Genomic DNA, 14514 nt, shown 5'->3' with positions numbered 1-14514 from the left:
TTTGGGGAAGTTTTTAATGTTTGATGTTTTGTCGTGTTTTTAATATTCTGTTGGGAGCCGCCCAGAGTGGCTGGGGAAACCCTGCCAGATGGGCAGGGTATAAGTAATAAATTGTTGTTGTTGTTGTTGTTGTTGTTGTTGATATTATTCCTTCTTGGGCAAAAGGAGATTTCCAAGAACCCAAAGGACAAGTGAAATCCCTTTTGTTGAAACATTTTCCATAAATATGCTCAGATTGCCACTGAATGCTTTGTGAAGGAAAATGCAAGATGAATTTGGTGGGTGCTGCTCAGACAAACCATCTGAGGGGCTTTAAGGCAGCCTTTGATAAGACTGTTTCCTGAGGCGGCCTGGTGGGGGGGGGGGACAAAGACAAGTTGCACATATCCTGTGCTTGCGTTAGCAAGTATATCAGTTCAGGATGTGAGAAGCTGTACTCTAGCTACTCTGCAAGCATGACAAGGCCAGTTAGCTGGACTCAAACGCGTTTGGAACAAAGAAGAGACAGAAGTGCTGATTCTGTCAGCGTGGCTGAGAAGATGGCTGTGTGTCCTAAAATGAGATTTGACAATATGCTTTTCTTTTCTTTTCTGTTCCTTCCCTCCCCCTTCCCCCTTTTGCATTATTCGTTATTGCTAAGCTGGAGAAACTGTCTGTACTTGTATATTGGAGCAGAGCTATTCCTTAACCTTGCATTTCTGGCTATTTATTCATGTTTGAGGAAACAACACATTATCCACTAATTACATATTTCCAAACATTCTGAGCTCATGGCAGTCTTGGCATTAAAAAAAAGATACAATCTAAACTTATTATCGTAAAACAAGGATCTAGTATCCTAAATATAAAATTAATTGGTGGTTACACCAAATCAGTTTCTTAGATTAGTTGCCAGGAAAAAAAAATGGAATTACTTAGTAACGCAAACACATTTTTAGAAATAATTAAACTCATTTGAAAGTCAATTTTGGCTTGGATCCCCTTCAAGTTTTGGTGACATTCCAGAGCATTTATGATTATTTGATCCTAAGTCATTCACTGTTACTGACTCAGGCAGAGGAGGTCTGTCACATTGCTTTAGGAATTACAGGCTTTCAGAGTGTAAAATCAGGCATATAGGAACATTAAATGCCACAAAAGGAATTTTGGTGGCTCTTAATTATTGGTGTTTCAAAGGATTACTTCACATTGCCTTGAGATGTGGAAGACCCGCAGTAGAGTATAGAGATGAACTTTGGATGTGTATGAGCATGATCCAATTCTGGAAAATGTTTGCTTTAAGACACATTAGGTGCTTTCTAACTCTTTGATGAGTGTATAGGGATTGGAGTGCCCATGTGCAGTTGCACAGCGGGTGGTGCTGTGGTCTAAACCACTGAGCCTCTTGGTCTTGCCAATCAGAAGGTTTGAATCATCATGACGGGTTGAGCTCCCATTGCTCTGTCCCAGCTCTTGCCAACCAGTTTAAAACACGCCAGTGCAAGCAGACGGTAAAAAAGCGTTTCCGTGTGGTCTGGCTTCTGTTGCGGTGTTTCCATTGTGCCAGAAACGGTTTAATCATGCTGGCCACATGACCTGGAAAGCTGTGGACAAACGCTAGCACCCTCGGCCTGAAAGCGAGATGAGCGCCGCAACCCCATAGTCGCCTTTGACTGAACCATCCAGGGGTCCTTTACATTTTTACATTTACAGTGGATGCTTGGGTTGCGAATGTGATCCATGCGGGATGTACTTTCGCAACCCACAGCATTCGCAACCAGCATCTGCACACACGCGGGTTGTGATTTGGCGCTTCCGCGCATGCACAAAGCGTGATTTAGAAACCTAGCCAAATGGGCGGGGTACAAATAATAAATTATTATTATTATTATTATTATTATTATTATTATTATTATTATTATTCTGTGCATGCACGACCAGCGAAACCCGGAAGTAACCTGTTCTGGTACTTCTGGGTTTCGGTGGTCAGTAACTCGAAAAAACGCAACTTGAAGTGGCTGTAACCTGAGGTATGACTGTATATCCATCTAAGTCTCCCTTCCAGCTCCATTAAAATGTCTTAAACGTTGAGTTGTAGATAGTATTTCAAAAAGTAAGAGAGAGGACTGGAAGAAGCTATGGAAGCCATAACTGCTGTGCACACTGCATTTAGTTGCTCTGAGAGAATAGAGGGAGGGCAGTTCTTTGGGGCAGTATGCAATGAATGCCCCATGTTGTGGGCACCATGTCCTCACTGAGATGGATTTGACCTTAGTGTGGATATAGGCTTAGGCACATAAATTAAAGAAGAGTAGAGCACACCCTTGTAATCTGGTAGTGAACAGATAACCCATGCAGGACCTACCTACATAAAAATACATATATCTCAATCCACACTCAACATTCTGTGGATAGGAGGAATCCAGAAGTCATGTTCATGTCTGGGTAGAGAGTTGATAACATCTCTCTGATATTTAACCAAAGTCAGGGGGTTCTGAGAAACAAATGCAATATATTTTCTTCCTTATTGGGTTTTCTGGAGTAGGAAGCAAAGTGGTTTAAAGTGCTTTAGCTGGTGGGCATGGGGAAACTGGGCCCACAACACTGGGAGGATTGCTAATGCAGAATTTCACCCATTGGATGCCCTGTAAAAGCTGAATGCACATTATCATTTTGTATTAAAAGGCAGATCTGGAAATGCTCAGAAATTCTGGAGAAGAAATTCCAAGCTAAGAGTAAGAGAGAGAAAATGACAGGATACCACTTCAGGAAACTTTTTAAAAATGTGTTATTCTTTTAACAACTGTGTTCTCAAAACGCTGTCCATAAAACAAGAGTTAGTTTCTATAATAACATAATAATTTTATTATTTATACCCCACCCACCTGGCTGGCTTGCCCCAGCCACTCTGTAGAAGAGAGATACCCCACATAGGATCACTCCTATCTGTCTTTTATGTGTGCTGAAATTCTGCATATGGTGAGAACCATTTTATTACATTCCATGCATGTTTCCTTAAAGAAAAGGCCTCCCACAAAATGGGAGTGCGTGGTGCAAAAATGGGTGTGCCTTAAGGAAGAAAGTTGCAGCTACAAGGCCAGCACTGCCCACATGAGACCTTTAAAAACTCACTTCTCTTCTGAAATAGACATTATAATCCATTCGGATGGAAAGTTCCACATGTCTGGTCTTCCCTCCAGCGTGCGAGACTGTCACAAACGTCCTGAGGGTGATGCCCCACACAAAATCTGAGGTGCAGAGACAAGTGAAGCTCAGCAGATATAAATGGCACAGCATATTGTGTTTTGAATGTGCGTATTGATTGCTGCGCTTGATGGTTTCCTCAGCACAGCTGCCGAGCCTGATTCTCAGCTGGTATAACAGTGAACTTCAGGCTGACATCGTTTTGTCTAGAGGAAAATAGCTATTACTGTAAATGGCAAGAAACACAGAGGTTTTCCTCCTTTGGCAGGGGAGAAAATGAACAGGATGCATGCACATATAAAAGCTTTAATAGACTTGTTAGCTTGGAGCACATCTTATCAAACAGAATCAATAAAGCACAATGATCTCTGTCTCAGTAACTTAGGAGGTTTTCATTTATATGGCTAAATGGCACCTCCGTTTGGATCACACAGGATCTTAGCCCATTCTCACACACATCACACAACACAGATGGAGATATGTAGTCTTCACTCAGGAGCACTGTGGAACGTGTCAGCTTGCCAGATGAAACAATCCATCCTGCATTGTTTTGTGCCTTCCCCCGACTTTCCTGAGCTAATTTCAGGGGCACAGAGGAGAGGGCTTGTACAGAGCTTCTGGTGACGAGGTTCATTGGTGAACCCTACCTTATATTTTTGCCTTGCTCAAACTTGCTGGTGGCCACTCGGGCAGTTCAGCGGTGCAAACCAGTAGCCACAATTGCGGAGGAATTGAGTGATAGGGTAGCTATCCTTTCTGGTTGCCGCTGGTAGATGAGTGTGGGAAAAGAAGCCTTCTTGGTCAGCACTGGAGAAATGTGTTGGCTCCATTGGTATCTTCTACTGCTGGTTGTTAGCCAGTCAGTAACAAAATGCTAGATGGTGCTCACTGAAATGGCTGCTGCTATTAAAGTGATCTGATAACAGTTCCCAGTAACAGTGGGCTTTACTTTCTAATTTGATCATGCTGCAGCATTTGGTAAATCGTTCCTGCCAAGTAACAACCTCCCATCATCTAAGAATCAGTAAACTTTGGATTATTTTAGAAGCACAAACAATCTTGGGTTGTTTGCCAAGAAAAATTCCTGACACCCACAGAGTTGTTTAGCTTTTTGGGGGTACAATACAAACCAAAATTGTTGAGCATTTTTTTAAGAAAACCTCCCCCCAAAATAGTGATTTTAAGCTTTCGGAGCTGTTTCCGCTGCTTTTCCCACCACATTGTCATGCATCCGGGTTTTCCTTGACATTTTGCCAATGTGGTAAAATTTCCCCAAATGCCATATTTACACCCGTAAAACAGCACACGTCAGGAATTTTCCTCACGTATGGCAAGCCTATATTTGATTATGACTGTCTTTTTCCCCCCTGTGTAGCTATTATATTGTTGGGTCAAGCACCTGTTTATCATTTGTTAGTGAGGGTGTGAGATATCTTACTATGTCAATTCTGAGGAAATGAATGAATGTATGAGAGTTGCCTGCCTGTGTATGGTCTAAGAGCTTGTGAGTGCCCCTTGTAGGATGAAGGGTTATGGACCATGGAAGCTGTTCTCTCCCCAAGAACCATCCATTAGTCCAGTTGAGGATATTGATTATGATAAACAGGGAGCAGAATTCAATCCTGTAGCAAACATGGGGCCCCATCTGCACGATATGTTTTAAACCATCTTAAACAGCCATGGCTTCCTCCAAGGAATCTTTGCTTGTTTAAAGAATCTTTGACTGTTTAAAGTGATATGATTCTACTTTACATGTGTAGTGCAGATGGTGGCACAAAGACATCCCACTAGAGACTCCTGCAATGTGCTAGCCAATGAAAACACTTTCTACTCCCTCTTTGACGGCACTCATATGAGTGTGTTTTACCAAGCTAACAAAATTCAAATGTTATCATCCAGCTAACAATGTGTGGAAAAAAACACATCCCCGTTGCCTATGGTAACAAATAGTTTTATTATTGCTCAACTGCCACTAAGCAATGTACCGTGCTGTCTTTGGAACACATAAATGCAAGAAAAGGGCTTTCCAACCAGGGCTAGAAAAAAATAATAATCCCCTTACGTATTAAACTTGTGGCAAAGAGGAACAAAACATAGTAACTGTGGACATGTTCAAGATGCCATGTTCAGTAATTCGCTAACTCAGAACATTCTGATTGCTTATTCGGGGATGATATTTGAAAGCTCCCCATCATCCCATTTCTTCAAAATACCTTTTCTTCCCAAACAAGCTTTAGCTCATCAGTTTTGTTCTAAAAATTGCACGAAGGAAATGTATTATTAGACTTTGCAAATTGTGGGGTGGCTTACTCTATTTTTTTTTATTTTTTTTAGTGCTCAAATGTGGTACCTGTGATTCTTTAGCTGTTGTTTGACTACAGCATCCTACCATCCCAGAGTGACTGTCATGAAAGCCTGCCCCCTGTCTCTGCCCTTCGTTGGCTGTCTAGCCATAATTTTGCATCCTCAACAACGCTCCAGAATTTGGGATTAAATTTGGATATAATTCTGCAGAGCCTTCTCGGCGTAGGGATTGAGATGAGAAAAAGAAAAAAGCAATTTTCTCTGGGGGAGAGGAAAGACCTTCTGAAAAGTTTAGACACAGCTATACTATCAGGTATGACGCTGTGGGTTAAACCACTGAGCCTAGGACTTGCTGATCAGAAGGTCGGCGGTTCGAATCCCCGCGACGGGGTGAGCTCCCTTTGCTCTGTCCCTGCTCCTGCCAACCTAGCACTTCAAAAGCACGTCAAAGTGCAAGTAGATAAATAGGTACCGCTCTGGCGGGAAGGTAAACGGCGTTTCCATGCGCTGCTCTGGTTCACCAGAAGCAGCTTAGTCATGCTGGCCACATGACCCGGAAGCTGTATGCTGGCTCCCTCGGCCAATAAAGCAAGATGAGCGCCGCAACCCCAAAGTTGGTCACGACTGCACCTAATGGTTATGCTAATATATTAGACATTCAAAATTCAATCAAAGTAGTCTGTGAAAATCTGCAGATCAAGGACAATAATTGAGAATGCACATATATTTAATTATGTTTTCACTTAATGTATTCACTTTTTCTATGTTTCCTAATATTTGCTCTGTGAAGGTGCATGGAATAAAAACAATAATAATTTGAAATGCCTTTTAAAACATTTAATCGTTGTGCCTATGGAACACAATCCCAAGAAAGTTTTAAGTGTCACAATGAATCCTTTTACAAACCCAGACAAGACCAAGGTTCACCTTTTTCCATTAAGAGTAAAAGATATAAAAAGAAAAAGAGAAGGGGGAAAGAGAAAAAGAAATTCTTTTTAAATGTCATGAGGAAGTTAGGGGGGGGGACTTAAAGTGTGCAAAAGCTACTTCACCCCCCCTCCCATTTTAAAGTAATATTCTAAGATGGAAAAGTCAGGGTGTAAAAGTCATCCTAAAAAGTATAACTTTGCAGATACAAAACACATTTTTTGTATTGTTACACATTCAAGCTGCACAGGAATTTATGATCAAATGCTTACATGCAGGATCCTGCCAAATACAAGCAAATGTAAATCCACTTCAACTCAACACAGAAGAGTTAAATATGTGCTTAATTCTCACATTGAAAGCAATGTGATTTCCAAGGTCTTAAGTAGATCATATCCTGTCCATGCATTATTTAAGTGACAGATAGAAAGTCAGTAGCAGACTGCTCCAAAGAATCTACTGAATCTATGTAAAATTCATCTTAAATTAGGTGGTATATGTGGACGGGAAAATTCAATATTCTTGCATTTCTTCATTTTCAGAATAAGAGGGCTGTGGACTTTCAACAGAGAATTCTCAATATTTCATCAATTATTCTCAGCATTCATTGGAGAAAGCCATGGCATAAGAAACAGATAGATGTTTGTGGCGTAAGATCTGGATTTAGCACCAAAATTTCCTCTGGGTTTGCCAAATTCCTCCACTGCAAAGTTACCAGACATGCTAATATGTGGGGAGTTAGTGTTCAGAAATCAAACTTATTTTCCCCTGTCTCTGAATCCAATATGGTGCCCTCTGTGATGTCAAAATTCGACACACACACCCATCGTGCAGTCTTCCCAAAGCAGGCTAAGCCAGGCACCAGGCTTTGAGAAGGGGGTCATGGGGTTCTGGCAGGGTCCTAGAGCCCTCCTGTCTACTTCCCAAAGCTGAGCAAGTTTTAACTAGGCTTTGGAGAGGAAGCGGGACAATTCTAGGACCCTGTCAGAGCTCTCACACATCCTTCCCAAAGCCTATTAGAAACATGCTTTGGGACATGCTTTGGGAAGGATGTGGAAAGACGTCCCCTCAGTTTAGCACCTTGTATAGGGGGACCAGTTTGCGCTCCGAGGCCCCCAAGCCCACCCCTAAGTAAATAACTTCACCCTGACACATAATTTTGGTATAAGATTTTGGGCAAAATTTAGGCCACAACTTTTATTGACTACAGCAAAGTGAGTGGTATTGGCTTAGGCATTGGCAACCGACTATAACTGACTCCTGGTAGTCTGAAAGGGTAAACACCAAACAAGGGAGCAACATTGATGAAGATCAACCAAAGCTCACCCCAGGGTTCCTGTGGTCCTGGCATGGCCCTAGCCCCTCAAGTGGACTTCGGACAAGATCTGGGACCCCCAGATTCCTTGACCAGAATACCCTTATTCATGGAGGGGCAGGTGATGGCTACACCTCTCCTCCCGCACACCTCACTAAGCCAATGCCTAACCGCCAAAACTTACGAAGTTGTGATGATTGGTAGGCAAAAACCAAATGGCCAGTGCCAATTTGCCAAAGGGAAAAAAATCCTACCCGGTTCCTATTTCAGAACAGGTGACCAACCAATATCCGAAGCAAGGTCGAAGCAGCAACACCAACAAATAGGGACAGGAGGGCGGGTGTTTGGCAGCGTGAAATAAGTGCCTCAGCCACGTCGCACTGCCGCTTTTATAGCTCCCCCCATCACGCCACCTGAATAATATTTATTAAAGTTTCAAAAAAGTTACAAGAAGAAAAGAAGAAAAAACAAAAAAGAAGCAAAAAAAATACAAAATACAAAAAAATGTAAAAACAATTAAAAACAAATCAACCTTTCCATGTCTTGACTTTCATTTACTTGTATCCCTGACCTCCTCACACCTCCCTTTTTTGTATTTTAGTTCAATTAGTTGTTTCAGCAAATCCTTTCCATTTTTGCTTTTATCTTAATAATTTATCTTAATATATTATAACTTTACATTCTCACCTGTTAACAATCCATCTTTAGATACTCCTTTATAACATTACTGCTAAAACCACATAACTTCATTCCAACATCCTTCTAACATTCCTTAATTTTACAATATGTTTGTAAATAGTCTTTAAATTTCTTCCAATCTTTCATTTCCGCCAGCTCCATGTGCTCCATCACCTTCATCTCCCCCATCACGCCACCTGCATCAGATTGGCTCAAACGGCCTGGTGTGATTGTGGGACCCCACAGACAAGGCCTGGGGCACGCCCCCCACCCACAACCCAGTGGGGGGGTGTATCAGGGGCCTTTGTGCAACCAGGACCCTCATTAAGGAGGATACCATTTTACTGCCCTAAATCCGCCACTGAGCTCCTTGCCATCTGCTCCCCACCCCTTCCATTCATTTCCAGCAAAAGACTCTTATTTGTGGAAAGGAGGTAGGGACAACCATATCACAGGTTCTAAGCAAAACGCATTTGCACTCGAACAAGCCTTGTTGCAAACAGGCAGATCATTTACACTTGTTTAATTTATTCAGTTTGCACCCTGTTCCAGCACACATGTTTGGTGTGGATAGCAATATTATAAAGACATCTATGAGAATAAGCCATTAAAACTAAAACGGTGTATGAATAATCCAAGCACTTAAGCACTTTTGCTCCCGATGAATATTTCACTGGGAGAGTTAAGCATGTCAGGTTCTATTTATTAAAATTAAATTAAACTGCTATGTGTGTGTGTGTATTATGCATTGCTGAACCAGCATTCCATTTCGCAAAAAAATATTTACCCAGGTGTTTCTTTGTCACATTTCAGAAACAGGAAGGTTCTGGGAAATTGGGAGGAGGGTGGCTGAGTAGTGGAAGACTGACAATTTTTGCTTGATGTTTTTCTTTGTGACATGTGGTGGCTGAGCGATATTCTTCATTTATAATAATAATAATAATAATACAATAACAGTAGTAAAAATAAATCTTTCCAGCATCTCCACAGACTCACATGCTTCCAGGAGTGACTGTTGGAAGAAATTACATTATGAGATCTCCATACAGTGGTACCTCAGGTTAAGAACTTAATTCCTTCATGAGGTCTGTTCTTAACCTGAAACTGTTCTTAACCTGAGACAGCACTTTAGCTAATGGGGCCTCCCGCTGCTGCTGCTGCACGATTTCTGTTCTCATCCTGAAGCAAAGTTCTTAACCCGAGGTACTATTTCTGGGTTAGCAGAGTCTGTAACCTGAGGCGTCTGTAACCCGAGGTACCACTGTATGGCAACCCTAATGTTGGTGCCAGTTGGACACTTCCTTGCCTGAGGGGATTGTGCCAACTGCCAGAAGAGAGGCAATGGCATTCCCCCTCCTCAAGAAGTCCTCCTTGGACTCAGAGGTTTCTGATTACTATTAGATGGTTGCCAATAATCCCTTATTGGACAACTTCCTTAAATAGGGTGGTGGCTGCTCAGCTTCAGAGCTCCAAATGGCTTCAGAGTCCCATACCAAAAAACAAACAACAAACAACAAACAAACAAACAAACAAACAAAAACCACCTCCCTTTATATCAGTCATCTCATGCCCTATAATCAACAGGATGATGACAGGGCCTTTGGGGGGTTAGTTTGCATCCACCCCCATCGTTCAGCCCGGACACTGAGATCCAGCGCTGAGGGCCTTCTGGCGGTTCCCTCATTGTGAGAAGTGAGGTTACAGGGAACCAGACAGAGGGCCTTCTCCGTAGTGGCACCCACCCTGTGGAACACCCTCACTTCAGATATGAAGGAAATAAGCAGCTATCCTATATTTAAAAGACATCTGAAGGCAGCCCTGTTCAGGGAAGTTTTTAATATTTAATGCTGTACTGTTTTTAACATTTGATTGGGAGCCACCCAGAGTGGTTGGGGAAACTCAGCCAGATGGGTGGGGTATAAATAAGAAATTATTATTATTATTATTATTATTATTATTATTATTATTATTAGTGGGATGCCTTCTCTGGTGAGATGCATTTTAAAACATTCTTGCTTACCTAGGCATTTGAGGGCTGAAAAATACTGTTCGCAGCATCCTCAAAGCTGTTAGCTATGAGGGTACATGCTTGCTTGTAAATATTTTTCAATATGTTTTATTTTTGATTGTCTTGTTTAAGCATCATGGTATTCCCAGCACTGGGCTCCTTTGGGAGGAAGGACAGTGTAAAAATGAAAGAAATAAAAGGTACCTGGAAGAAGCCATTTATCTAAACTCGATTCAATCTGCCTCCAGATTGGTTGTAGGCAAGAGTTCTTTCCAGCAGAGAAATAGGTAGATATCATTTGATATCTGTGGAAATCCAAACCACCACCCCAATCGATAGAATGAAATAAAAGAATTGAGTAGGAGAAAACACGGGACATCACCAGCCCGTCCAATGCCTCCAGTGGAAAGAAAATGCATGGATAATTTTTGAACCTGATACTTTTCGCTTCTCACACAACTTCTGAAAACAGCAAACATGTTCTCTATCTTGCAGCATATTCAGGACATTTATCAGCAAGAACAAATTGCTCTATGAGGAATGGTGTCAATTGCTTTCTGTGGCAACCATAGATGGATCAGACTCAGAATCTATCCAAGCTGTGGAAAGTTAGAAAAATGTTCTGGTTTGCTTGAAATGTTCCACCTCTCTCCTTATATCTTAATAATGTTCCCATCCTTTAGATTCCTGTGGGATCATTTCCCCTCTCCAGATCAAGAAAAGAAAGTCTGGGCAGATGTTCAATAGGTGCTCTGCAACAAATCTTATCAATCTCTCGAGGAACACCATCTGGTCCTGGCACTTTATTGTTCATAGTCTGAACAACAACCTTTATTTTTTTAGACATGTGAATCTTCAAGCTGGCAATGTAGTCTTCTTATATCTTCTTATAGAAAGTGTTGGAGTGTTTTCTCTGAATTGCAGTGTGTGCTTTTTTTGGGGGGGGGAGGGGATAAAAAACCCAAGTTTAAGTCCCTAAATTCAGTTAAGTAAGGGCATGACAATATCATTTGATCCTTACCTAGCAAAAGGTATGTATGGGGGAGAGGGAGGAGTCTGTATTCATTGGATTGCCCATCTTCATCATAAATATTGGCCTGGTTTGAACATAGCACCAGAAAGCGGCAGCCTGACTGGTGACTGGGAGTGGCCACCAAGACCATATAACACCGGTCCTTAAAGACCTACATTGGCTCCCAGTACATTTCTGAGCACAATTTGATGTTTTATTGCTTTTTTATATATATTCTGTTGGGAGCCGCCCAGAGTAGCTGGGGAAACCCAGCCAGATAGGCGGGATATAATAATAATAATAATAATAATAATAATAATAATAATAATAATAATAGTTGTTTTTGTTGTTGTTGTTGTTACTATTATAGCACCAAGCCATATTGTATGTTTTAACCATATTTTGCTGAACAAGCTCATGATGTTCAAACTAACCATGGTTTGTTTTGGTTAAAGTTTGTTTATTGTTCCCTTGCTTCCTGTGACTACTCAACTGCTATGCTGATGGTGACTCAGCCAATCTCAGCTTACCTCTGCAAAAAAGCACTCTTTGTAATAGCTTAGTCATTTCGAACAACTCGTAAAAAATTACTAAAAAAACAGTGCAAAACAGCAGAAATAAAAGTTCTGAAGCAGCTTGTTGTTGTGTATGGAGCAACGCTGCAACTCTAGCTTCTCAGCAGGTATGTTACTTTTGCTTATGAGGCTGGGAAGGGTGCAGCAGAGTGGAGACTGGCACCATGCAGGTGGAGTAGCAGGAAAACCAGATTGGTTCTCAGCCTCCCTACTGCCTCTTCCCTCTTCTCCCAGTAAACAGCAGCAAGACACCTTCTAGTGCTGAGACTCTGCCCCATCCACTGAGCTGCTTCTGTAAAAGTTATAGAACTGCAAACAGCGATCGCAATAACTGATCTCAACAGCTTAAAACTACACCAGTAAGGAAGCAGCCATTTTTGTTTGCCGTTCAAATATTTTTTGCTTTTCATATTATACTTCACTTACGAGCGTATTTGATGGAAAATAATGTGTCCAATGCAAATGAATAAAATAGATGTCTGGTTCATAAAGCTGTACTTGTAGAACTGGCCAAAGCTTTCGAACATATTTACTAGTAGTTACTTGGTAAAATATAATATGGCTAATCTAAAATGTCCTCCCAGAATTGCCCACACTATAATTGAGGACGAAAAGTTTGCCAACTATTCTTGGGTGGGTGGGGGAGGTAAAATTCACAAGCAGGGTCCCCCTCCCCCCCCCCACTCAGAAAACTCTCTTCTGAAAAATGTTGGCTGACTTCATGTTGAATTGAACTCTACTGTTAGTTCATATTTGTGGATAAATGAAACAATGGACTAAGAAAGACTGAAAGCAGAAGGAGTCAGACTCACTGTCTCCTTTAGCAATAGCAGTGTAATATTAAATGTGTACCAGACTGGATTCACAGTAATACTCAAAATTAACAGATGGCAAAATTTGGGATATTTTGCCAAATATTTTCCGGAGGAGTACTGCAAAGCCTCCAACCATGCAGAAGAACGTGGAAGGAGGGATGTTAAAAGAAAAAAAAAAATCTGAGAAATTCCATCTCTGCTCCACAACATACCATGTTTTCTAGTTAGCCTCCCCACCATCATTTAGGGGGGTTTAAACTTGCAGAGATCCTGATGTACTTTATGCCTTGCACATGAAGTGTTAACACTGACTTGTTTATGTAGGCTTGCTTTTAAATTCTGCAGCATTGTTTGGCAGAAAATAAAATCAATTCTCTTAGTGATTTGCTCATTTGGTCAAGCTAAGCAACACAATGCAATCAGCAGAGCTGTAAGGCTTTATGGTACATTATGAAATAAATGTCGCGGGCATTGATTTATATGCATTACCCATCTGTGGTATACGTCGTGTAAATCAACATTTATTTGCAGATGTGTTGTAAAATCTTTCAGCACTTGCAACAGCACTGGTTTTGAATTGCATCCAAATCACGGCATCAGACAGGGATGGGATCACAAGACAAAATGTCTCTGTTTGCATCTAGTCGCATTCGCAGAGCATTGCTGTTACCTGAACAGCATTGTTTTCACATAGTGACATCCTTTGTTGGTGGAATGTAGAACAAATGACATTGAGACAAATGAACTTTAAAAATATCCCTGCTATTGCTTTCTGTTTCATCCAATGACGGGGGGGGGGTATGTGTGTGCCAATGAAGGAAACCAAAGTAACATTAAAGGAACAGTTCAGAGTTTCTAAACAAAAACAATATGTTAACAATAAAGGAACTCTATTAGAAGCTATTCATCCAAATTGACTGAATAGATTTTTAAAAGCACAGAAAACTTTCACATATTTATTTGTTTTCAGCTTCATTTAAAACCCCAAATGCAAACACACAATTCCCAGCGCAGGAATGGAATTAAATAAATCTCTATCTATTAGTTCTGTTAATTGTGGAGGTACAGAGGGAAAGAATGAGTTTGCGGCCTGCAAAGAAACAGTTGTGCTTCCTAGTTACTCCGTGTAACAAATACCGTATTTTCTCACTTTTTCCCTCCTAAAAAGTAAGAGGAAATGTGTGTGCATCTTATGGAGCGAATGCAGGCTGCGCAGCTATCCCAGAAGCCAGAACAGCAAGAGGGATTGCTGCTTTCACTGCACAGCGATCCCTCTTGCTGTTCTGGCTTCTGAGATTCAGAATATTTTTTTTCTTGTTTTCCTTCTCCCAAAACTAGGTGTGTCTTGTGGTCTGGTGTGTCTTATAGAGCGAAAAATACGGTATATGTCTTAAATAAACAGCCCTCAGACCATCTCACAAGTACTGTGTTTGTTACTGCTGTTGTTATATTTGTGCAATGGGGGGGGGAGAATCCTCACATTGCTTGCAGAAACAGAACAGGACAGATCTCATTTTACCCCCAAAAAGAAATGGACATGAACCTGACATGGGCTGATCCATCCACTCATAGGAAAGGAGCAATACAAACTGTTGGTCTGCTCCAGAAGACAGAGACAAAAATGGGATCTGATTCCACCTGGCCCACAATAGCTATTTCTTGTAAAGGTAAAGGGACCCTTACCCTGACCATTAGGT

Source organism: Podarcis erhardii, assembly GCF_964252035.2.
Source record: "Podarcis erhardii genome assembly, chromosome: 9".
NCBI classification, from domain to species: domain Eukaryota; kingdom Metazoa; phylum Chordata; class Lepidosauria; order Squamata; family Lacertidae; genus Podarcis; species Podarcis erhardii.
The sequence above is the reverse complement of the archived record's forward strand: the minus strand, read 5'-3'. Positions refer to the sequence as shown.